This window comes from Argiope bruennichi, chromosome 8, assembly GCF_947563725.1.
Source record: "Argiope bruennichi chromosome 8, qqArgBrue1.1, whole genome shotgun sequence".
NCBI lineage: Eukaryota > Metazoa > Arthropoda > Arachnida > Araneae > Araneidae > Argiope > Argiope bruennichi.
The window spans coordinates 52,866,640-52,892,255 of NC_079158.1; the positions used below are offsets into that span (position 1 = coordinate 52,866,640).

Genomic DNA, 25,616 nt, shown 5'->3' on the forward strand with positions numbered 1-25,616 from the left:
AAGATTGTTTTGTATTCCAAATCTAATTGATCTTTTTTTTTTTTTTTTAATAAACCTGAAAAAGTGACGATGCTTATTTGATAAGGGAAAAAAAAGTAAATTTAGAAAATTCAAACCAAACTTCCGTAAATCGACACTAAAACATGCAGAAAATTGTTTAGCGGTTTTATATTGATTATTAAATGCATGCTTCCAGACCAATAAATCATCAATTTTATTTGAGAAGAAGAAAAAAGCAATTCCAGACACATAAAAAATTCCACATTCTGAAAATATAATATAGAATAAATTTTGCAGAAATCGTCGGAAAACTTACTATCTGGAGGGTCTTTTTTAGAAATCTAACTCTTCTTTTTGAAAAATATCGATATCGTCATACTCATTACAGCTTGTTTGCCAGCTGCTTTATTATCAACTGAATAAATACATAGAAAATATGCTTACAAATTTTTCTCACTGTCTCCAATCTGAATGCAAATGATGAATTCTGAGATGATTTATTGCGCAATCAGGCTGCAATTTCTTCCATAATGCTTACCTGAGGTCATTACAAAACTTGTTTGTGATGTTGCCAGAGAAACACGTGTTAGTGCCGAATTCTTCTTCTTATTAATGCATTAATTCGCATCTTTCCAATTAGCGAGGTAACGTACCAAAATTACTTGCAGCGGTTGTTTCTTATTAGATAATCATATGATTTAATTTTGGTAACTTATCTAATTACCGAAGAATGCTCAGTGTGCTCACAAATGTTATGACATTACTTTCGCTTTCGTCTGTTTTAATTTGGTATTAATGACCACCTGTTTTGGGTTCGTTATCCTTCGAAAGTTTTCTCCAAGTTGTTTTATGGAGTAACCACCTACAGAGTTTCACGGTCAAATCTTACGTGTTACCCCACTATCATTGGCTAGGTCGAACTAATATATTTCAAGATCACGTTTGTGAGATCAGGAGAAAAACATGGGCGGATGTTAATTAATTCAATCGTATTTTTAGAAAGTACTTAATTGGTAAAATGGAAAGTTCTCTTGAATGCAATGTTCTTTAGATTCTAGAATCAGTTATTATAAAAATATTTTTCTGACGTGCCTGATTTGGGAGTTAGCCATTAGATGGTATCAGAAACATGTTTCGGATCTTGAATTTGAAATGAAATTTTGCTTTGATGCGAGTTTCAAAACTGTCAATTTAATAAAGATCCAGCATAAAAAAAGATTAAAGACTTCATTAATACATTTAATTTAGTATCTCCGTTGCATAAACATTAACATAATATTAACATTTAAAATATTTAAAATGCAAAAAAATTAATAAAGACACAAATAAAAAGAATGTCTTGAGTAAAAGTCTGAAATCGGACTTGATGTCATTTGTCCATGATTCCTTCAATTTTTTTTGCTACAAAATTTTTTGAATTAAAACGATTTAGATGTGCAAAATTAATCAGAACCTAATTTAGTATACTTTGTCCTGGCCTGAAAAAAATGCCTTAGATTACTTCATTGCAGTTAAAATGATTTATATGTTTATTAATCTAAATGTGGAAATCCGAAAAAATAAATATTTTAGATGCCTTGTGTAATTCTATAGAATTCATTCAATTAATCTGATATTTCTCTACTTTAGCCTTAAACAGTAAAGGTTAAAAATTTTAATTTATTCCTTTAATTTACGTATTATAATTTGCGAATGCTCTTTGATACAAAATATGATGATTTACCGAACACTTAGATTTTTCTCTCAGCTATTTCAAATGTAATATTTTTGTGAACTTGTTTACTTTTAAATTTATTCATGTATTATTTGCATTTAAAGTTCTACAAAAATGTTATCGTAACGATAAAATTGAAAGAATTCAAAGTACTTATATAATTTTGGATGAATAGTTCAGAGTTAGATGGGCTTTTTCATTTCTAAAAAAATATCTAGTTGCTTTCAATTTCTAAAGCTAAAAGACATTTTCACACCTTGTGAGTGAAGCAAACTTTGTTTCTAAACTGAGTGAGTATTTACCTAAAAATTCTCGAAATTAGACTACTTTAACTTTGCAGTTTTTTAAAAGTATGCGTATATTAATTGAGGATAAGTGCTTGAATAGAAAAATACAAACATATTTCTGTGCTTTTCTCATGTATATATGACAAAAGGAGTCAAAGCTAAAAATCCATTATAAAATTTATAAGCTGGCATATTATCTGTAAATATACATGATTAAAAAATGTGGAAGGCAGATTGTTGAAATTATAGCTATCGAATTTGTCAGGTACTTATTTCTTGGGTAGTAGGTTTTTTACTAAGGGTTTCTAAAATTTTAATCAGATATTTAAGCCCTTTCACTGCAATGACAAGTTAAAATCGTCATAAGATTTTAATGAACAGTTACGTAGTGATGAGCTATATTCGTCATGAAATTAAAAGAAATTCCATATTTAAACTTACACTAAATGCACAATATCGAACATTTTTTAAATCGTTGTTTTCCCCCTAACTCTTCAATATCGAACAATTTTTTTTTAAAATCGTGGTTTTATCCCTAACACTTTATCGTGCAGTGGCTAACTCAAATTAAATTAAGCATTATTGCAAAATATTTCAATATTAAATCGAAATGCAAGAGGTTTATTAAAAACTAATCGAAATTTTAACAGTGTCCTTCAAAACTTTAGACTATATTATAGCACAAAAACCATTCTTAAACGCTTTGAAATTTAAAAAATTAGCCTTTCAGTCAAAATAAATTTAACTTCCTTAAAATCTTCTTTTCTAAATTTAAAATTTCTTCAAAATAACTTAAAGCATATTTTACAACTACACTTTTCATTGCTTTAATAAATGCGCTGCAATGATATTAAAAACATTTTCTTTTCTGTATGCAATTTTTTCATTAATGTAATTAAAAGTAAGATTTTTAAAAAAAATATATAAAGTAAGATAAGTTAAAGCATTTGAATTTCTATAATTTATATTTTATATACGCGATTCAGAAACGCTATGAGATAGAAAAATAAAATTTAGTAAGTGAATTTAACACCACATTTAAATTTTGTTCGAAATCCTTCAGAGCAAGTCCAGTTGTTCGAGTAAAAGTGAACTCAATTATTAGGGACAAAATTTGGTACAAAAGTTAAGTATTTAAAATATAGATCCATATCAAATGTGGAAAGAAATTTGCCAAAGGGCTGACTGTTTAACTGTCTGTATTTTTCATATAAATGTGATAATAAAGAAAAGCAAGTATCTGGATAGATAAAATTTCGTTATGTATTCTTATGGCTACAATTGTAGTTTTATGCCAAATTTTGATTTAAATCGACCCGAAATAGGCATCCAAAATTCACATTCAATCTTATGGTACTTATATATTAACCGCATGCTAGAGGTTTAATCGCCAAAGATCGGAAGCTAGATTTAGTAAAAACGCTAGATTCATACTAACATCGATTTTTTTAAACTATTGTTCGCCAATGTCAAGCAATTATTCACAAGTACCAACTTTCTTTACTATTGTTTATCATTATATATGATATACTAACTTAATTTTCTAATTTTTGTCTTAATTTAACCCATGTTAATTTCATTCTAAAATGTTCTCTTATTTCCTAATCTAATTCCATTTTTTATTTAATTACTTTTAACATGCTCTCTAGAACGTGTAAATTCAGCAGCTCTGAGCGATGGGATAAAAATCCTTAATGTTTGCAACATTCTTTTAAAAATACCTAAATTTCCGTATCCTAAATCGACACGTGTAAAAAAAAATCCCTACCAAAATCTCATTGTAAAAACCATTGAAGGGGAAATTTCGTTCTCTTTTGCTCTTCTGCTCTTGTGTCGCGATGTAGACTGGTGTATATCGTCGCTTCTTCTTTGTACATAATATACCTGCCATAGTGAAATGAATCAAAGTTTAAAATCTTCAAAACTTTTTTCTTTCTGACCACGCATTTGCTAATATTATATATATATATATATTCTTTTCTGAAAGGTATAATAATTTTCTACTTTTCTACTTGTTGCCGCCTTTAATAATTGGATTTTATAGTTTCAAATTTACTATTTTATGTTAGATACATTAAAAAAATCTTTTAGAAAGCTGTTTGAACATAAAATCAAATCAAACCCTCGCATGTGAATTTTTTCTTTCTCCTAATTCAATGATACATCATATTGGAGCATTTAGAGTTGCTTCGATCTTTACAAAAGAAATCTGAGATATCCTCCCGAATATTGTCTCACAAATGAATTTCTACCAACAACTAACGGCAGCTTTCAGATTCGAAATTTAGTACATTTTGTAGCTAGATAATTTAACGAAGTAAGTACAGAAACCAAACTAATTAATTAATAAAGGCATGAAAATATTTGATGCTCGCAAAGAAGAAAGGAAGACATTTTAAATATTGCTCAAAAACTTTCATCTTACATATTTATACACGATTTCACATCAAATCTGTCTCGCACACACGAGCATTATAGGAAGCATATATTAAATATTTATCTGGGAATAAATCCTGCCTCTAATTTTGAAATCCCGCAAACAATGTTTCTAAATAGTTTCTGTCTCATATCGGTTGCGACATTGGAACGGGACAGAAAACAACTGCTAGACATTGACGCAAGGGAAATTGAGCACAGCAATTTAAACAATTCTTCATAATTTCATACCAAATTTTATTTGCTGTGAGTAACCTTGAAATCGAGACAAATCATTACGTCGTCGTCTGCATTTTAAAAAGAAAATAGCAAAGACGGCAATAATATGGAATACTGATCTGTACGTTTAAGTCATTAGAAATGCAAATTATTCGTTTTTTAAGCATTGTAAATGCATTGATCTTATTTAAATAAAAAACAGCTTCGTTATTTAAACATAGACGTAAAAATGAAAGCCTTTTATTTTCTAATCATTAATATTATAATAAATATTTAATGCCTAAGAGAATCTCACAACAGATAATTAGTGAAACCAGTTGGCATCAAAAACTACATGGCTCCTTGGACTTAGACATGGGTTCTCTTCTTTGCTCTAATTCTTATAAAACCAATCGGTTTAGGCTAAAACCAATTTAATACTTCAGGACAGAAGTAGGATCAAATTGAGAATCAATGTCTACAATTATAAAGTGCAGCATTAAATTATTTTTTTAACTAAGAGTAGGTTACTGAACTTTGCATTTCTTAAAAAAATTTCTATTCTAAAAGAGAAAGGCAGGCGGTGATAAGTTTTCGGCGTTAGGAAAGGAGAGTAGGCGCAGGTCGAAAACTCGATCCCACTAAAATCACCGTGTATACGCGCCAGGTGACCGATAAATCAGAAATTAAGGACTGAAATTCCTCTCATGCAATGATTTTGGAGATGGATGTCGGTCCAGATGTCGTCCTCATCATCTGAATACAACTCTGAAACTACTATGTCCATCTTAAAATAAGTCTCGTATTATTTAAATGAGAGCATAACTAAACTAAGCTTCTTTGAATGATAAAAATAAAATATTTTGATCATTTGGGGTTTCGAACTTTTTATTGTTTTCACAAAGAAATATTTATAAAACATTAAATAGTTCGCATTAAAGCTAGTAAACTGAAAATATTAAAGAAAGCAATAAACAATTTTCAAGACAAAGCCGAGATTAAAAAAAAAAAAAGACACTTGCTAGACTTTTAAATTAAGGAGAGATTAAGACTTCATATAAAGCAGAGATTTTTTTCTATTAAAATAATAATTTGGAGCTAATGATAGAACCTCAAGGATGGCGAATTCAAAATTTGGATTTATGGAATATTCCTTTATATATTTTTAAAGATTTATGTTATATAAATCGCTTTGAGAGTGAACGTAAAATCTGTTGTTGCAAATCAAAATCCTCTGGTTGGTGCGGTGTGGAAATCTGAAGAATAGAGTACTGGCTCAGGCATTGACCTGTTCATCTCGACATGGATCGACCCATAAGGATTATTCCAAATCTGCCTTCATGTAGGATCAAACCAGCTCACCTAACAATAACTGAAATTGCATTTTTTCTTGTTTGATATAAACTCTGTAATTGATTTAAATGGCAATAAGCAATCTATTAACGATTAATATGCGTGATTAAAGATTTGGTTTAAGTTAGAGTTAATGATAATGAACTTCCAAATTCTAAGCCTACAGACAGCGAGAACCATTTTAGAAAGAAAACAATGATCCATAATCAACTTAAAAATGTATCAGTTTCTAGCTTCACAAGCTTCCAACAAATATATCGAAATGTAAACTTCCAGTTTCGGAACGTTGATAAGAGATGGTGAACATAGTATTTAAAAATTATAAGTAGTTTGAGTTGTATGTAAAATCAGAAAAAACGTTAGACCTAGCTCAAGTTAAATATGATTGTAAAGGAAAGGATAATATTTATTGTGGATAAAGGTTAATATATAATTTAAGGACTGTGATAATATTTACATTTAGTTGTAATGATTTTAAAACAATAAAAATTGAATACGATCTAAAAATACTATAGATTAGCATTCTATATTTTATTTTAGTGGAATATTATTTAATAAAAACAGATTGCAGTTGATTGCATCACTACTATCGTATTAATAAATCATTTTTAATTAATATTATATTTGCTGTTTTTCCATTGAGGAAATGGTAGCTTTTCTTTTTATTATTATATGTTGTCTATGCTTAGACTTCTAGTTTGCCAAAATCTATTAAATGGGTTAGAATTAAGGAAATAATTATTTAGGTTATGTAAAAAATCATAACTAATTATGATAAAAAGGGCATGCATAACATAAACATTCTTTTTCTAGTACTTTTTTCACACCTAATTTTATTGGTCAGAATTACTTTTGATTTATATTTATCTATATATCCGAAAGATTACATAATTCTAAACAAATAGATATATTGTGGTTGCAGTTTAATTTTGTATAGATTTTCACAATCTCATTCAACTTAATTTAATTAATACAAAAATTTTAATATATATATTAAAAAAACATAAAACATTGTGAATTTTATTGAAGAAAATTCGAACAACGGACAACATTAGGACAACGAATAACAAAACTAATAAAACAGATGTTAAAATTTATTAATTTTTTTTAATTCTTAAAATGGATTAGAAAATAAATTTAAAAAAAAAACCTACCAGAGTACCTCTAAATACACTTGCATTGTAACAAAAATCTGAAATTTGTCTCATCCTAACTTCCAAGTACAAATCATTATTTACGAATTTGAACGGAACATAAGTATTCAGTCATCTCACTTACCTTGATAAAATCCACCCACGACAGACCTTTCTTCATGAAATACAGCAGAACTTTGAAGAAATGATTTCTTTAAATTGAGTCCCGAGATCTCACACCGGGGACCATTCATTGTCCGCACTCTGAACCAATAGGAAGGTCCAGAGGGCGTATTTATCCTGAGCTTCCATCCAATAAGATGGGGGTGGCGGGACGGGGGATGGATGCTTCGGTCGCGTGCCTGCTCCGGATGCTCCTTCTCGCCTGGGAGTACCAGGACAATGAGACAGACATTGAAGGGCGGGGCGGGTACTTCCCACCCGCGTGCGTGTGAGATTGGTGTGTGCCGTTTCAGTATTGTGATGGAATATGGCTTAAAAATTGACTATGATTTGTTGAATACCTGATGTTATAAATCTAACGGTACATAAGAAACGAAAAGTAACTCAGTATGAAATTTTGTACCGGATTTATGAATAGAGCTAAAAATATTTAAATTTGAAAGTGAAATAAAAGATAATTCTCCAGTAACTGTAATCATAAATTTCAGCTCGGATAATTAGTATATTGATATAAGAAGACAGAAATATTCACATTTGTATAGTTAAAAGTAGAAGAAGAAAGAAATCGTACGAAAATTTCAAAGTAATGTTTAGATCATCTAAGAAAACTGATAATAGTGTTTTCTAAAATGGTAGCGAAAGGAATATAAATAGTATTTCCTGAAATGGAAAAAAAAAAAAAAAAAAGAGGGAGAGAAAATCTTTTCTTGCGGATATATAGATAGATAGATTCTTCCTTTTCTTATATATTAAATGCTGTTTATATTATTGAAATCGTCCTTAAAGAATGCTTTTAAAGTGTTACCTAATTTTTTAACCAGGTTTGTGAGCACTGTTTAGAGTAATTTGTAACTGAAGAGTAATAATTATTTTAAAATGTTAATATAAATGCATATTAAAATAGAAGAAATTGCAATGTATACATGATTTTAACAAATTCAAGCTCAATCCAAAATGAGCATATATTTGATAATCAAAATAACCTCAGTGAGATTGCTAAAAAATTATCTGTAATAAATAACCTATAGCGTTCTTTAGCTATTTACAATAAAATAGTCTCTAAAAGTAATAAGATTTTTTTTATGATAATTCTATCTAAGCAATAAAATCTTGAAAAAATAATCACGTACCATTCCCATAAAACAAGGGTAAATATGTTATAAACAGGAACTCTGTTGGTTTAAAACGAAATCTTGGTATAGTCAATTTATCTCCATGATTGATACTAATAGTTAAAAAGAAAATAATTCTCTATTCAAGTCTGTGAGAGACAGGAAACAAGAACATGAAAAACAGGAACAATAAATCATGATAAAATTTACAAATTGAATAATTTTTTTTAAATATTCAATTAAAATTGACATTTTCAATAGTTATGGGAATTTTAAATCGAAATTTTCCTCAATTTATGTGCGCTTTTAAATTTCCTCCTCCTTCCGTTATTTAAATACATCCTTCAAAAATTATTTTAAAATCAGTGTAATTTTTCAGATATTTACAGATTAATTACAAATCAAATTATCTGTTAACAGATTATCCCAGAAAGTCTATAATAAAGTACACACAGGAATACTTATATACCTCCATGGATAAATAGTAAGCGAAGAGGGCATTTAATTTAAAATATGATATATAATTTTTGTTTTCAAATAATTAATTATTAATAAGGTTTTAATCTATTTACAACGAAATAGAAAAACTACTAGTTCTATCAATAGCTGCAAACGTAAAACAAGGAATTAAGAATTTTTAAAATAAAATAAAAAAACTATTTTGATTTAAGAATGCAAGCTATAAAACATTAAAAGCGACAACAAACGTTGCCACTTGTATGCGAAAATAAAGTATATTCAATTAAAGAAAAATTAAAATTTAATCACATTAATAAATAACGAAATTCTTATGCGATATTTTTTAATTAATTCGAGTTATGGGTTTAAAATCAATAAAGGAATATCTACTAAAATAAATATATCCAGTCTAAGCTTGAATGTAATGGGTTTTAACTATACTTTCGGCAGTTCTTGAATGACATATAACAAACATTTCGGCTCAAAATCGATTCGAAAATTTATTAAGAAATATTTTTATTTAATGGAATAACACTGCACAACTTTAGAAGCATTTAATAACATCAACCCCTTTATGGGCAAAACTCACACGTCCGTTTACCTTTTTTTTGTTTTCATTTATTTAATTATTTGCTTTTAGTTATTGTTACAAATTTAGTTAGTTAAAATTTAAATCAAATTATCCTGATTTGGATCCCTTTCTGCTCCAAATCATTCACCAAAGAGCTCGTATGAGATGAAGTCAAATTTAATTAAATTAGGACTGTAGTTATATCGGTATTTAGTAGCAATAATGATTTATATTTTCACAAACAGAATTAGGTAAGAAAGGTGACAAAGTTTTAAACAGATTTTGTCTCAGGTACGAGGATTATTTTAGTTAGAATCAAATCTCAATAGATTAGTTAGAATCAAATATTAGTATAAGTTGGATTATTTTTTGCGATTTCAGATGTAATAATCATCTTACAAAAGTGGGTAGTTTTTTCCACACATCGCACTCACGGCAAAGTGTTTTTTCTGCACATCACGCTCACACGCGTGAGAACTCAACCACCGCTAACGGTGTGTCGCGTGCCTTCTTGCCTCAAAGAATGGGGAGACGCAAATAAAGGGCGGAAACTGTTTCGACTCGATACTCTCCAGTATTTTCTTTTAAAACACAGAAAGAAGCCTCTTTTAACCTCTAACTTTCCGCTCCCTTTATTCAATGGAGACATCCGGTAGAAAAAGAATAAAGCAAGTAAAAGGTTTAATTCTTCTTAACATTTTTTTTTTTTTCCTTCTTCGGAAAAGTCAATACAGCTTGAAACAAAAAGATTTCTATTGCTTGAATGCTGCAGGAAAATTTTGGAGAAGGCTTAACAATGCTTATTTAATATTTTCGAATCAGATAATATGCAGAAATATATTGTTAAATAATTTTAATTCTACAACACGCAATTGTTATTAAATAAAACGAGAAACGATCTTTTTAGTTTTCAATAATTAGAAATTACAAAAATAAAAGATGAAAAAATGAGTCAAGTTAGTGTAAATACAAGATCTTAGAGCAAAATATACGAAGGAATAATGCAAGTTCAAATCTTTTTGTCATTTTTTCTTTGAAAGAAAATATTGTTTAAAAATGTAAAAAAATTCTAATATTTTTTCAATGCTACAAGAAAAATTTGAAAAAGGTTAATTATCGTTATATAAACATGCTTCAAATCTAAATATAACATGCTGAAATACAATTTTAAATTATTTCTAATTTAAATGATTTCTAATTCATAACACACAATTGTTATTAAATAAAATGGAAAAGGTAATTTCAGTTTTCAAATAAAAACGAATATTACTTATCTTAAAATTAAATAAATGCTAATAACTATAAAAATAAAGTATGAAAAAATTTATTCTAGAAACTCGAGAGATAAACAAAATAAATAATACCATTAAAATATATAGAAGTTCTTATTTATCAGTTCTCTAATTTTAAAAGAATAAAACTAATAATTGAATGAGTTTAATATTAATTAAATTCAAGATTGAAATCGTTTGTTCTATATTTTTGATAATTTTTACTATATGCCAATTCATTTTCATGAACCTAACATAAGAAAAACAAATCATCTTCAAGCTTACTGTTTTGTTAATACAATAATTATTAACTTTTAAATCGCACAATCAAAAAAATATGGAGGCGAAAAATAGCATTTTATAAAGCTCACTTTCCACAAATAAATAAAAAAAATGCTTTATAAAAATGATTCATAGTTCAGAAATATGAAAATACTACCAAGACTTTGCAAAGACAATGGGCCGGAAATGCTTTTTTCTTTTCAAAAACCTTATTAAGTAATTGGAGTTTTTTCTTTCCAGAATAAAAAAAAAGTCCAAAAATAACGTTCTAGAATTCAAAACAATGAAAATCTTATGTTGCACTTTAAATTATAAGTAAATTCTAGATCTTGCAAAAACAAAGACTAAGAAATTAGATTTTTTTACAATCGCTTTATAAAATAATGATTTAACTTTCTCTTATGCAAACTTCAATTGTTACGTGAATAAATTTTAAAAATTTCCAAAAACAAGTTTAAATTTCTATTTTTTTAAGGAAAGAAACTATATCCTTATGAGATGGATTAAAAAAATATAATCATGCATTTAGTTTGAATAAGATACATATTTTTTTAAGCAGAATACATTATTTATAATAAAATGTTTAATTTCTCTTGAAAATTTCGTGTATTTCAGAACAAGACTTCGTAAAATTCTTGAAATTCAGAAAATAATGATGCAAACTAGCTGTTCACTAAGTTAAAGAAATAAAAGAAAATGTTCCTTGAAATTTGAATTTAAAAATAAGTCGTTGAATATAGGTCTGCTTTTCAAAAAAATTTCCAAATAACTTCAGAAAAATTTACATTATTAAATAATATTGGAATATATTTTATACGCTTGAAAAAGAGTATATGAAATATAAATATTTATGTATAATGATTATATTTATATTATTCATTTTATTTTTCTAAACCTTTTTAACTATCAAAAGTAGTCAATGCAATTTAGTGCTAAAGATAGTCATTTAAAAAAATTCAAGTATTAACAAGAAATAATTGTAAAAATATTTTTTAATAATTATTAAAAGGATTGCAAAACATTTTACGCGCCATTTATAGTATTTAATAAATCAAAATGATCTTGAAAATTATCCCATCATGGTGATAATATTTAATAAGCATTTGCAACTCCAAAAGCTCGAGAGAAATTATACATTATAACCTATAATACATCCTGCTATCGTTTTACAAGGAAATGACTGCAATTTTTTTTTATCAACAGTCTTTCTAACATCGACAAATTTGTGTATTATAGATGCAAACTTAATGAAAATCTTGACCTTTAAAGTCATATTTTTATTAATTTGTTGATAATAAAAATTTCATATGACTTTTGGAAAATTTTACTTATTTACTTGATAGAAAAATTATCTGAACTTTCTAACATATGACCAAAGCACATGAAATCCACAGAATGCATATAATTAATTTGTTTCATGAGAATATTATATTTAAATAACCGGTAATATTACAAATGGGGGAATATACAAAATTATTGCTTTAAGTTTGGAAAAAGCTGTTAAAAATATGCAGGATGTAGCTTTATTCAATATATTTTTGTATTTTATTTAGAAGTTTTAAATAGATCTATTAAGAAATATTTAAAAACTAACCACAAATCTTTTATTCAAAAAAAAAAAAATGCACATCCATTTTACAAATTTTTCAGACGGATTATACTATACACCGTTTCAAAAGAGAAGGTATGATGAATTTATTCCATTCACCGCTTCAAACCATTACATTTCCTACAACCCAACTATTCCGTCTTTTTACCCGTACCCGTACCTTTACCGACAACACACACGCACAAGGAAGTTGTGGAGCAAAAATGCCAATTCATTTAATGTTTATCAGAAGTACACTGTATCCGAAAGGAGTCATGAACGCCATGGTATGTTTGCTGTTCTTCTTTCTTGACGTTTGCATTCAATCAGCGATGTGCGACTTGACAGAAAAATTCTCTATTCAAAGTCAACAGTTATTTTCTTTTATATTTTTCCTCTTTTTTAGTTGGAATTCTTAGCGAATCGGATACCCGCGATATTTGAACAAAACAAACTGCCACGAGACTTTTCAGATGCGATCAATGACCTCTGCAAATCTGTAGTGCAGATGCAACGACATCCCTGGCACATCGCGTGTTGTCCGTTAAATGTTGAAATGTGGTCCGATTCAGGGGGCCACTGCAATATATTTCAGTTAAGCCTATTGTGAAAAAAGATATTGGGAGTTTTATGGGAGTTTTTATGAAGTAATTGTAATTTGATTGCTGTCAATCTTAAGTATGTTGGTTAGTTTCATTCAGATTATGCAACTGGCTTTCAGTCTATTCACTTTTAACCATTTTTTTTATACAGCATAAATTTTTTTTTTTAAATCAAACGTTTTTCATCACATAAAGTATACGTTCTCTCTACATACCATACTTAAAGTATTCGGACCTTATCGCGTTCATGCATTTTTCCAAATACCCCCAAAACAGAAAGGCAAACTTTCTTTGAATTTCGACCATGTGAAAAATATATTTCAATTCACATTTTACTATGAAGATTGTGTCACACGGGCATTTAGGAAACCAAACAGAAACTGATGAATAAAAAAAAAAGAATTTTGTCTCACATCGTTTTACAGAAAGCTAATAACGATGGAACTTTAAAAAATCATTTTATTTGTAATAGACAACATTTGCATGTACTTTTATAAAAATAATGCGTGTATTCGTAAAGATAAAAAAGTATAAAAAATTTCCGCATATGTTTTTTTTATAGTAATTCTTTTTGTTCAAATATAATTCGTCCATCTTTTCAGGAGATATTCAGAATTATGTGTAAATCGGAAAGTATTGGAATACTTTTAATCACATATTGTATCTTCACTTCAAATCATAATAAGTTTATATTACGAAAATTTCGAATTTCATTTGATATTTAGTGGATAAGACGATCCAAAAAATGCTGATTTTTACATGCTAAAATTTAAAAAATTCATAAAAAGTACTTGAAACTACACACATAACCACAGATCATTACATAAATTAAAATTCCTGCAAGTAGCGTATTATAAACATATATATGAGATGAAACTTTGGAAAATAAGCAGAAAAGGAATGTTTTTAAATCATAGCTTTATTATTATTTTCATAATTAAACAAAAGGTTTACTTGTGAGAAATTTCAGCGATTAAAAGTTCTTAGTTAAACTACTAACCAGGAACTACAGCGACATGCTCACTACAGCGATATAAAAGACGTAAAAGGGACAATGAGAAAACTCTCGGAGCTTATATATCTTCCAGAAGCTGATTTTACCGAAACTTAACATATTAATTTTCAGTGATACTGCAGCTTAATGACGGATAGTTAAAGTTACAGAACCTAGTGCATGAGAAGTAAAGAAAAACCAGAATCCTGAACAATTCAGAAGTGAATGTGAAATTTGAATTAAAGTAGTTAGAAAAATAATTAATTTTGCCGTAGATTGAATTTATTACATATGTAAACATAAGTTGTTTGGAGGTGTAGAAGTATCTTTTAAAGGAATTGGAGTTATTTAAATTCAATATTTTTTTATTCTAAGTCTTCAGATATTATCTTTAAAAATTGGAAGAAACTTTAGAATTTCATGAAAGTCTAAATCATGGACACTGGTGAAATCTTGAGTACAAAATGACGAAAAAAGAAAGAGAATTTGGAAAACTGTTACCCGTTTTTATAATTTCGAAACAGGAAAATACCTGACCTTCTGGAACGTTTGCTTTTCGAATAAAAGTACCAATTTAGCATCTTTATGGAGTTCTCGTTCTAGTCGGTACGTACATTTTATATCAGACAGTTAAAGTTACAGAAGTCGGAATTTGAAAGAGACGAGGAAAATAAAAGTTCTCGATACACTTAAGTTAAAATGGAAATAGCTTCGAATTAAAGGAGAAATGTTTTAATATTTGAAATTAGGTGCCATGGGAAAGAATTAATTCATATATTTAGTTACCTTTTCTTTATATTTTACTTCCCTTCCTTTCAACTATTTTGTTACTTTTAGAAAAAAGATTAAAACTGAATCAGATTATGCAAATCGGTAAAATCAAACAGAATTTCATATCTAGGCTAGTTCATCAGAACGGCTAATATTCTGGCTTGGACGGAACAGGTCTTGTAAAAACTAAACTTGGATAGGCTTCTAAAATATGCAAAAATTTATAGATAAATTGAAACACAATAACTTTACATGTTGGTTGTAATGCAATATAGTACATATTTACTTTGGAATTTCAATCTATAAAACATTAAAATAATACTGAGCGCGTTTTACAATAACAGACAGTTTTCTACAAAACATATTTGAAAGTTTAATGCCTATTGAAGAAATAATTACAAGCAATTTAATTTGCCCGTTTTTTCAGTAACTAATTTCAAGTGTCGTGATTGTTAGCTATTGCCCTATATTTCTACTAATTATTAATTAATCGCGAGAAAGGGGTATTTTGAATAACAAGACCATAGACAATGATTACGATAGTTTTTTTTTCATTTAAATGCAAATTAAATTGCATATATGCCAATATATCATAAATAATAATTAAATATATATATCATAAGCATTTTCTGTATTTACCATTTTTAATATTTTTTTAATGACTACATGTTTGTATTTTACAGTAATCATGCATTCTGTCTTTAAGTTTGATGTAAATTATTCGATCTTATTTAAATTAAAAAGCATTCGACATTCTTAATACTTATAAATAATTTTATTTGTTGAGGTTTTCTCAGATATTCATCAACAAAGCGTGATTTTTAAGTACATTATTTATTGCTTGATTCTAATGCTAAGCAAAAACAATTTTTTTTCCAAATATGTGAGCTACATAATCTCCGCATATGATCAAGACAAGTTCCCGAGTGAATCATCCAATCATCACGAGCGGGAAGCAATCAATATGCAACTGGTAAGGGTAAATAGGTGCAACTGACGTAAGACGGAATTTACGAGAAATTTGAATAAAGATCATTAATACTATGTTACGACATGTTTCAGGTAATTCAACTTTATATTAATTTTGTTCCTGAAAACCTTTATATCAATTAGAAAAGGGAACTAGCAACAATATTTCCAAATCCAATTGTTTGTAAAATAATCTGCTTTATCAATATTGGATTTTTTTTAATCACAATTGCTTTTTTCTATTTTGTCTCATTTATTTAAATAAAAATTATTTTTATAAAACTTTTGACATAATTATTGTACTATAAAAATTACCTATAACAAAAGCATATAAGCGCAAACAAAGATTCCAATGATGCATTTTGATAGTGAGAACAATGAATTGAATAAAGACGTCAACTTACGTATTATAAAATTGTTTTTTTTCTTTCAAATTACCAAATAAAAATATAGCCATCTCATAGTTTTGTCTAGATATAAATCTAAAAGAAAGTATAATTGCTATTGATTAGAATAAGTTCGAAAAATATCAATTAGATTGTAACAAATTGTTACTTTCGAACTATTATTTACGAATCGTTGAAATAACTTTTTACAAAGCAAGCGAGTTGTTTTCAGAAAACTAAAGCATGATATAAAAACCATTACTTGACTAACTCTTTAATAAGGAAAAGTTTTGTTTTTGGTCATAACATTTTAAGCATTTGATTGCCCGAAAATCTAATTAGAATTTTGAAATACTTTCGAATTTTCGCAGTTTTAATTTTTTAATTTTTATTTACCACAATAATCTCTGATAAGTCCTTCCTCTTAGAGAATCGCTAATTTAAAAGATTTTGAAAGTAACTGAAGCCTCTTTTTGACTCATTCACTATTTCTATTTCGTGGGTAATGGCTTATGGTAGCTTATAAAGATATAAAAATTTCACAATTATCTCTAAATTCTTTAATAATTTAAAGTAAAACTCACTAATGAAACGATCTTGAATATGTCAATAAAAATTCACGAATAGTTACTTTACAATATATTTCTTTTTATAAATCATTAGCTAATACTTTATCTTCTTGCTCGCGAATTTTGAAATCGCGACATAGTTTTATAGATGAAAATGGGTTGCAAAATCTGTTTTCCATCCGGAAAGGGGTCACGAGCGATAAAGTTAAGAGACCTAGATTAATTCGATTTATGATGCTCTTAACAACTAGTTAGGACAGAACGAAAACCATTTTTGCTTGCTGCGAACACGTTCAGATTGTCCATCTGTTCCAGTTTGTTAGTCAACAAAAGCCAGAAAAATCTCTTTTCTCTACTGATTGGACAAACCCCTGCAGAGGGATCAAGGACTCCAGGGACCAACACCCCGAGACACGCGCCAGGGATCTCCTTACTCCCCCTAACAAATCGAAAGTAGGTCAACCTATCTGAAAGAAACTCCCTTTTTTTCTATAGATTTCCGCTGACTAGCTAGAGAGAATTTTTTTCTTCGCCATTTTTTTGACGTTACTCCTCCTCCTGAACAAAGCGAGCGGGGGTGTTCTCCAGAGGGTAAATAACTCCTCTAAATGGGAATAACGGTGACCGTAACTTGTAAGGAAAGGGCCATCTGTCGGGAATCGGTCCACCCAGAAAGACGGCTTAAGTTGTTAATAAATGGAAACTTGTTGTATTTGTGTTCTTAAAAATACCGCTCCAGCTGCTCTTCGATTTGGGATAAATAAACTGAGGGGTGTTGTGCACAGTGGGATGTTCTGCCCCTGCTATTGGTGACCTACCGGCCTGTTTATGCACTCCTTTTTAAGAAGTGGTGATGGAGACGATAAACAGGAATAGTGCAGGAGGGTGGTTATTCATGGATCGAGAAGTGTGTGCGGATATCCACTCGTTCTGGTGCATTGTAGTCACCCCACAAATCCCGTGACTCGTAAAATCTGCTAATACCAATTGTATATTAGGGTACTTCCAAGTCCTACATTTGAAATTTCAACAAGGTATACTGGAGCACATTCCGAAGGGATCCTTTCAATCTTAATTATAATTTTTATAAATTAATAGCCAGAAATCAATACTTTTCCTTCGGCTAAAATGCAAAAAAGATGCCCTTTTCGTACACTGAATCATTCCTAGATTTCTAATAACCAGCTGATAGAAATTTCTTTGATCATCAACAATTTAAATTTCTTGCTAACATAATTCAAACTGTAGTTACATATTTGAAATAATTTTGTAACCAGACATGTTCAGCAACTTCATGTATGCAATCATTTTCTAATATAATAAAAAAAATTCCATAAATAGCTAAAAATCTGCGATTTTAAATATGGGAGTCATACAAAGCATGCCAAAAAAGATTGGATATAGCTCTACACTGATTGTGTACTGATAAACATGATACAGCGTCTCCTTTTTAGGCATAAAATCACATCTTTAAAAGAATATATCAGTTTTAGGTTTTCATATCTTTTATTTATTAATACAGACAAATAACCCATGTCTTAATTAATTGGTACCAGATTTCTCTTGTTCTGAATATTTCAAAATTAACCATATTTTTATTTTTTTGTTTTGAGTATTAATTATAAATGTAAAATAATAATAATAATAAATTAAGAATGATTATGGAAGCGTCCTGCATAGGAGTCGCGCATCTTCCCCGTGATCTGGGTGTCCCGGGTTCGAGTCCCAGTTTGGGCATGGTTGTTCTTCCTGTTCTATCTGTGAGATGTGTGAATGCGCCCTCCTATAAAAAGGGGTTGTGCAAGCGAATGAGTGATGTGTAAGTAGTCAAGTCGTACTCTTGGCCCTAGTTGGCGCTACTATAAAAACAAGAGACGCTCCCCCACAAACTTAAATCGGCTGTCTTCAAACAGCGGGCTTGTCCGTGGCAAGTGCCATAAGAAACAACAACAGAAAATAAGTCAATACAAAAAATAATTATTCCTCTCTTTTTAGTAATAGAACAGAAGAGTCTCAGAAAGTATTTAAATATTTAAGAAAAACAATAATATCAAGGAATCTAGATTCAAGCATAGGTCATATGAGAAAATTTAAAAGCAAAGATGTTAAAATATATTTTGTGTAGCTCAATTTTTGTTCCTCTATCTTGAATTTATTTATTACATTCTACAGAAACCTTTCTTCGACTATTATTATTCATGACGAATTGCAAGAAATTAATAGAAGTATATTTCGACAAATTTAATAACTTTCGAATCGAAATCAATGGTGACAGTGGAAGGATGTAGATATTTTGAGGCCTTATTCAGTGCACATTAGTAGGCTTCTTTTTTAATAACTGCTCAACTTTATTTCATCTTTCAGCACATTCTTTACATGTTAATAATTTATTTAAGGTTGAATCTTTTTTATTTCATTAAATTTGTGTGAATGCATCTATTTTAAATTATTTATAATGACTATATAACTTGACATCAAATTTTTAGAATGTATGGTTGAAGAAGAGATTCAACGTTCATAAATATTTCAATAATTAAGTGAAAATGTCCAGGCATATAGAAAATTGATCAAATATACTTATTAAAATGCTGATATTATACTAATATTTTATAATTCATAGAATGTGTGCAGTTTTTTACAAAATAATTTATTTGGCATTTGCAAAATAAAGTTTTTCTTTAATTGACAGTTTCCGCTCCCTCCCGTATTTTGCTTAGCGGCCCTATCAACGGTGCAGTCGAAAATCTGTAAAAGCACATATTTCTGATCAAGAATATAAATATGATTTTTAAACAGTGATTTCCTAAAATCTACCACAGAATATAAGTACAATACAATTAATACCTTTCCTGCAACGAAAAAATTTGAAAAAGTTTCTTTTCGCATATTGTTCTTGTTCACTATTATAACTGAAAGCCTGTAAGCGATAACTTTATGTATTTTGCATAGTTTATGAATAATTTCAACCTTTAAAATGACGGTAATGACCTTATTTTATAAAATAAGTAGTAGTATACATAGAATTTATCAAAGAATCATAAAATTTAATTTTAATATAAAATTTTACTTTTGTGTGGTGATATGAGTACTTAGTATCGATACATTCTATTTTACTCTACTTGCAACTTTGCAATGATTGTAACAGTGATTAACTTTGTATCAATAACTTTACATTTACTTTACTTTACTTACATTTACCTATTCACTAATAACTTCAGTAATTACAGGAAATCAATTCCGTGTTTTTGTAAAAAGACATTTAACATCTGAAGAGGAAAATATGTTCTGGAAGAGTTGGGGTCGACGACGCATAAGAAAAACGACACCCCACCCTAACTCGACACATTCATCTGATGCGTCGAGGGTGGATCCCGGTACAATAACCTTTTCGGGTCACCTGCATCTGCGACACCGGGACAAAAGATTAGTGGAACACTTCGAAACTTTGAACTGTTTGCAGATCACAGTGTATACGCAAACACTTTGATGGGAGGTTAAAACACTGAATTCGAAATCGACGACCTTGAACGGGACGCCATTTCAGACATCACACAAAATCAATACTTCATTAAATTATATACTATATAATCTCTTTTATGAAAGGTTAGCACCAAAGATAATAAGTTTCAAATAATGTTGCATTTGTTCATATGCTTTGGATTCCTTTTATAAAATTTTAAAAAAATCAAAAACAGAAATAATTATATATCTTTTTTTCGCAGTAAGAATCCATAGTTTCTTTTATCAATATTCCTATTATTTTTCTTCTCTCTTATTTAAAATACAAAATTAGACTAACGTTTTTAGTTATTTATTAAGAAAGGCTTATGATGGAGTGCAAAGTTTTGTAGTGGCCTTGGTGATCTGGTGGTAAAGTCACGGCTTCGAAACCGGAATACCCGATTCCACTGAAGAACCGTCGTATAAACGGGTCTGGTACCAGAGTTCATCCGTTGGTGTGGTGTGGAAGCTTGGACAGGAGAGGGGGTGACAACTCCGGTATCGCCCTCGTCATCTGACCGTGGTTCAAAATTACAAGTTCCGTATCAAAATAACCCTAGTATTGCTTTAAAACGGAACTTTTGTATAACTAAACTAAACTAACCGAAAAATTAAAGGTGAATCAAATCTCTAGTCTGAAATATTGCAGCATGATAATGTTTAAGAATTAATTCGGAATCTTTACATACTATTTTTAAAGTTTATCCTTAAATATAGTAACAAAGACTTGTACGTAAAAAAAAATGTTTCAAATATCGACCTAACGCAGGTATGTATCAAAGCAATTATTAAAACATACTTAAAATATTTCGGAAAATTCAACTGAATAAGAGAAAAAATTATATGGAAATAAAACTGATATCACTAAAAAGCTAATTTTTTAAAATTTAAAAATAGAATAAAAATTGGTTTTATGAAATAATTTGCTGCGAAGGTAATAATAAAAATATTTGAATTTTTAATTAATAAATTTAATTAAAATTTTGCAAAATCTTTTATTAGTGAGCATTTATTAAGTCAAGAAAAAATTGCTTGCAAAATTCGGTAGCTCCGCACTGTAGAGCGATTTCCACGATATTTCATGATGCATGTCGCATTGCAAGTAGTAAGCTAGATTATAACATTATCATGTATAAAAACATTAAACCAGTGGACCAGACATGATTGATTATATATAAAAAAATAATTTGAGAAAAAAATCTTTATTTCAATATATTAGAGATAAAAATAAACTTTCTCTTTTTATTGGAAAATTAAAAAGATAATTTACATAAAAAGAAAGGTCCAATGCCAATTGATAAGATCCTTTAACAAAAGTTCACCCAACTAAAAATTCAGAATAATGATTCTCTTTGTCGGTTTTAATGAGAATGAATTATGATAAAATACTTCTTGAAACCGTTTACTTTGTGATGGTAGACTATATATAATTTTCCTTGAGGGTTGTATTCTCAAAACACGCGGAAAAGAAGTTGCTCACGTTTAACCATGGTGCATTATTTTTATGCTTATTTTCCTTATTAAATTTAAAAATTAAGGTATTTAATTTTATTGAAAAGATATATTATTGTTACAGTGAAAACCCGAAATCAGTCAAAACCTGAATTAACTAATTAAAACACGTTTTAACTAACAGCGTAGGGATGACTCAAATTAACTAGAGAAAACGCGATCTAATTGACTACGCTAGGAAGAACCTGTTTTATTCGAGTTTTGATTGATTTGTTAGACAATATTATTTGTAATTATTCAAAATTATTACGTTAAACTAATTGCAAAATACTTGCTTTGAAAATTTCACAAACAACAAATCTAGATTCATACGGACAAAACTGGAAATAACTAGAGAAAACCGGTTCTTCCTAGCGTCGTTAGTTAACGCATTTTAGCTAGTTAATTCGAGTTTTGATTAATGAAAAAAAAATTGCATATAAATGTCAACAGAGTAAGAAAACATTTCTCAAATACAAAGTTATTTCGATGTACTAGGAATAAAACTACAGATGATTTGTCACATAACTGTTGTAAGCATGGAATTCAGTAAGTGAAGGAAACAGAAATTATTGTTGCATATTTACAAAAGTTAATTATTGTTGCATATTTACAAAAGTTAATTATTGTTACATATTTACAAAAATTATAGACGCACAATCAATGTATTTTAATGTTGTTAAATCAACAAAATGATTATACGTAATTTTTTTTTCAAAAAAAAATGTGTGTAAAATATTTTGTTTCATCAATATCACATTTTTATAATCAGTCTTATTTTTTTCTATTCTTTTTCATTTATTTATATAAACATTATTTTTACCAGTTTCCTACTTTTGAAATAATTCTTTTACTATAGTTAAAATTACTATAGTTACTATAAAAATTACCTGTATCAAAAAAGTACAAACGAAATTAAGATTTTAACAATTCATTATGATCATGAGAGCAATTAACTGAATAAAGAAGTGAACTTAAGTATATAAGATCAGTTTATTTTTTGCCAACCTGATAACTCAAAACGGAGTGAGCTTCCAGTGCACCCCCCCCCTTCCCCTAAAAAAACCAACCCTGAATTTTGGATGAATCAATATGGCGCCATACAAGTATAGTCAATGATCAAAAGATATTAAAGCAATAAGTCAAACATCAGATATCGTATCCTTGTAATAAATTGTAAATATTTTTAGACACGCGCATTGTAAATATATGATTCCATAAATAAAGTGTATCTTTCATTAAATTGTGACACGATAAAAACTATTATATTTTTATAGTTTAGATAAATGTAGTATTGTAAACAAACAATAGCTCAAGCAGTGTTCTCACGAGTTAACTATTGAGGCGCTATAGAAAGCTACGGTTACCTCAGGAAAATCACGTGACCCCCAATGGGACAACATTGTCTAAACTACTCGTATTAGGACAAAATTGGAACAATATCGTAAAGACAACTATTGGGAGCAATAATTGGCCTCGAGTGAAAGCACCTGTATGTCCCTGATCTCATCATTTTTCAAAAAATTCCTCTTCGTAAATCATACAGAATACTTTAATATTATTAAATTTTACATAAATTACAAATACTAGATTGAAATTTAATGAAAAAATAAGGAAACTTAAGATACCTAAAACAAAGGATCCATTAAAGAATTACAACAACAATAGCCTTTTTCAAATTTTGAAATATTTAACACACACAAAAAGGAAATAAAAAGAAGCTATTTAAAAAAATCCTTGTATTTTTCAAATATATAATTTAAGTCAAACCTTCCTTTTGTTGTCATTTATATATCTTCCTATCCTCATATAAATGGATTTCCAGAACCTCGTACTTACATAGTTATTCAATAAGGTTACGCATCTGTAGCTACAAAGGCGTATGAGTTGCTATTTGCTACTATGGCTCAGAAGAAATGAGGCTAAAACTACGCTTAACCCTTTGAGGTTATCTCGGGGAATCAAAGGGACTGTCTACAAGTTTCAAGAGGAGATAAATTCAGTTTACATGAAAACAAACACTATTTTTAGAGACACCTTTGTTTTAAAAATATAATACAGACAAGATGGTCTGATTTACATCAAATTAAATAACAGGGGGAAACAGCGACGGATGTAGATATTTTGCGACTCTAAGCGGTGCATATTATTAGGCATTTCTTTTAATAAGATAGTCAATTTAGTTTCAAATTCCGGTACATTTTTTTAAATGCCAATGATTTAATTTTTTATTGTATTTTTACAAATATATATTTATTTATTATACTCAAGATAGCCTGGCATCCACGTTTATATACAATATTATTTAAAAAAATGCAGTCATCAACGTAATGAAACACATAGGAATCTGACCAATTTACTTGACTAGAAGTAATTAGGTGATTAGAAGTAAAAAAATGGAAAGACATTAGAATGGCTTTAGTTATTTTTATATATCATAGCAATATTTTTTGAAAAATTTTAGATCGTTTAAACATTTTTAAATGGATAAGAGGACGTAAACATCGTGTGCATTCGTGGTTTTTGAAGATTCGTGGTCTTGTAAGCTTTAATTTTTCAATTAATTATATGGTTTGGTATTCTGCGAATATGTTATAAAAATCAGACATCGTTGAAAAAGACTTTTTTAAATCATAATATAAAATATTTATATTGAATTTATGGAGATAAATAAAAATAAAAATAGTATATTTTACTAATATAAGAACTTATGTTTTAATCAATTAAAAATATACCTCTCAAATCAGAATTTCCCTACTGACATGTATTTTGCCATTTATATTGCTATTATATATGACGCTAAACAATAAACTCTCTCAATTGTGGGAGGAAAGAACAAGTTTTTATTTGCATGTCTGTCAATTAAAATTTCTTTTGATGTTTTGAAGACTCCTATCCATGTAAAATTTATATAATTGTATAATTTTTTATATTTCTTACAAGAGAATTGCATTACACGTATGCAAATCGCTTTTGATTATTTATTAAAGTCATCGCAAAAAAAATGTAAATTCAAACATAAAGATAACCGAATTTATTATGTGGAATAAGACGCCTTGTATAGAATTAGTGTTGCGCTATTAAGAATCTGAATACAAATCAGAATAATGGTATACGAGTAATTATGTGTACTGCCGTATTTATGAATAACAATTATTTCATTTTAAAAACGGTAATTTTAGGAATTTTATCATATACGGCCATTGATTAAAAAAGAGTAAAAAAGGATTCATTTAATCAACCGTTTTTCATAATGAAACAAGTTAATGTGACATTGTAATGGCAAGCAGACTAGCGCGTGCTATCGTGTTTGTACCTCTCCTTTTAATATATGTAGTAAATACCCAAATAAAATCAGTGAAGCGCATTTGATGCGTATCACATGAGCATAAATTGGTTCAATCAAATAATGCAAAGTATTCTGCATATAGGCATTGTATTATTTACTGTTTTAACTATATACATCACCACGTTTTTTTCCTTATTGCAGATTAATAAAAATGTTAACTGAACATATTATATCTTCTTTTGTTTTGCTTGTCACCTTCAGTTACAATGTGTAATAATGGAAATTAAAAGAACAAAAGTGATACATATCCTCACGTGAATGCGTACAGAAAGTAATAGGAAGAGCCTTTCACAATGGTGGGATCAGAACTTTCTTCCGGGGCACATAAATGTGGCACCTACAAATACTTTCCTTTTATTTTATCGCATTCTGATTCCGAATCCGGATATCTATTGAA

The 25,616-nt window shown here is 28.8% G+C and overlaps 1 protein-coding gene across 3 annotated transcripts in view; it reads right to left on the minus strand.

Moving 5' to 3' along the window:
- The window catches only part of LOC129981655 (uncharacterized), a 90,446-nt gene that overhangs the window by 31,652 nt on the left and 33,178 nt on the right, over positions 1-25,616 (minus strand). The window contains exon 1 of one of the 3 annotated variants that reach the window (XM_056092586.1): positions 317-338. The exons of the other annotated variants lie outside the window; for them this stretch is intronic. The gene's annotated coding sequence lies outside the window, so the exon portion shown is untranslated. Of the gene's footprint in view, positions 1-316; positions 339-25,616 lie in introns of those variants that run through there. 3 annotated transcript variants of the gene reach the window in all.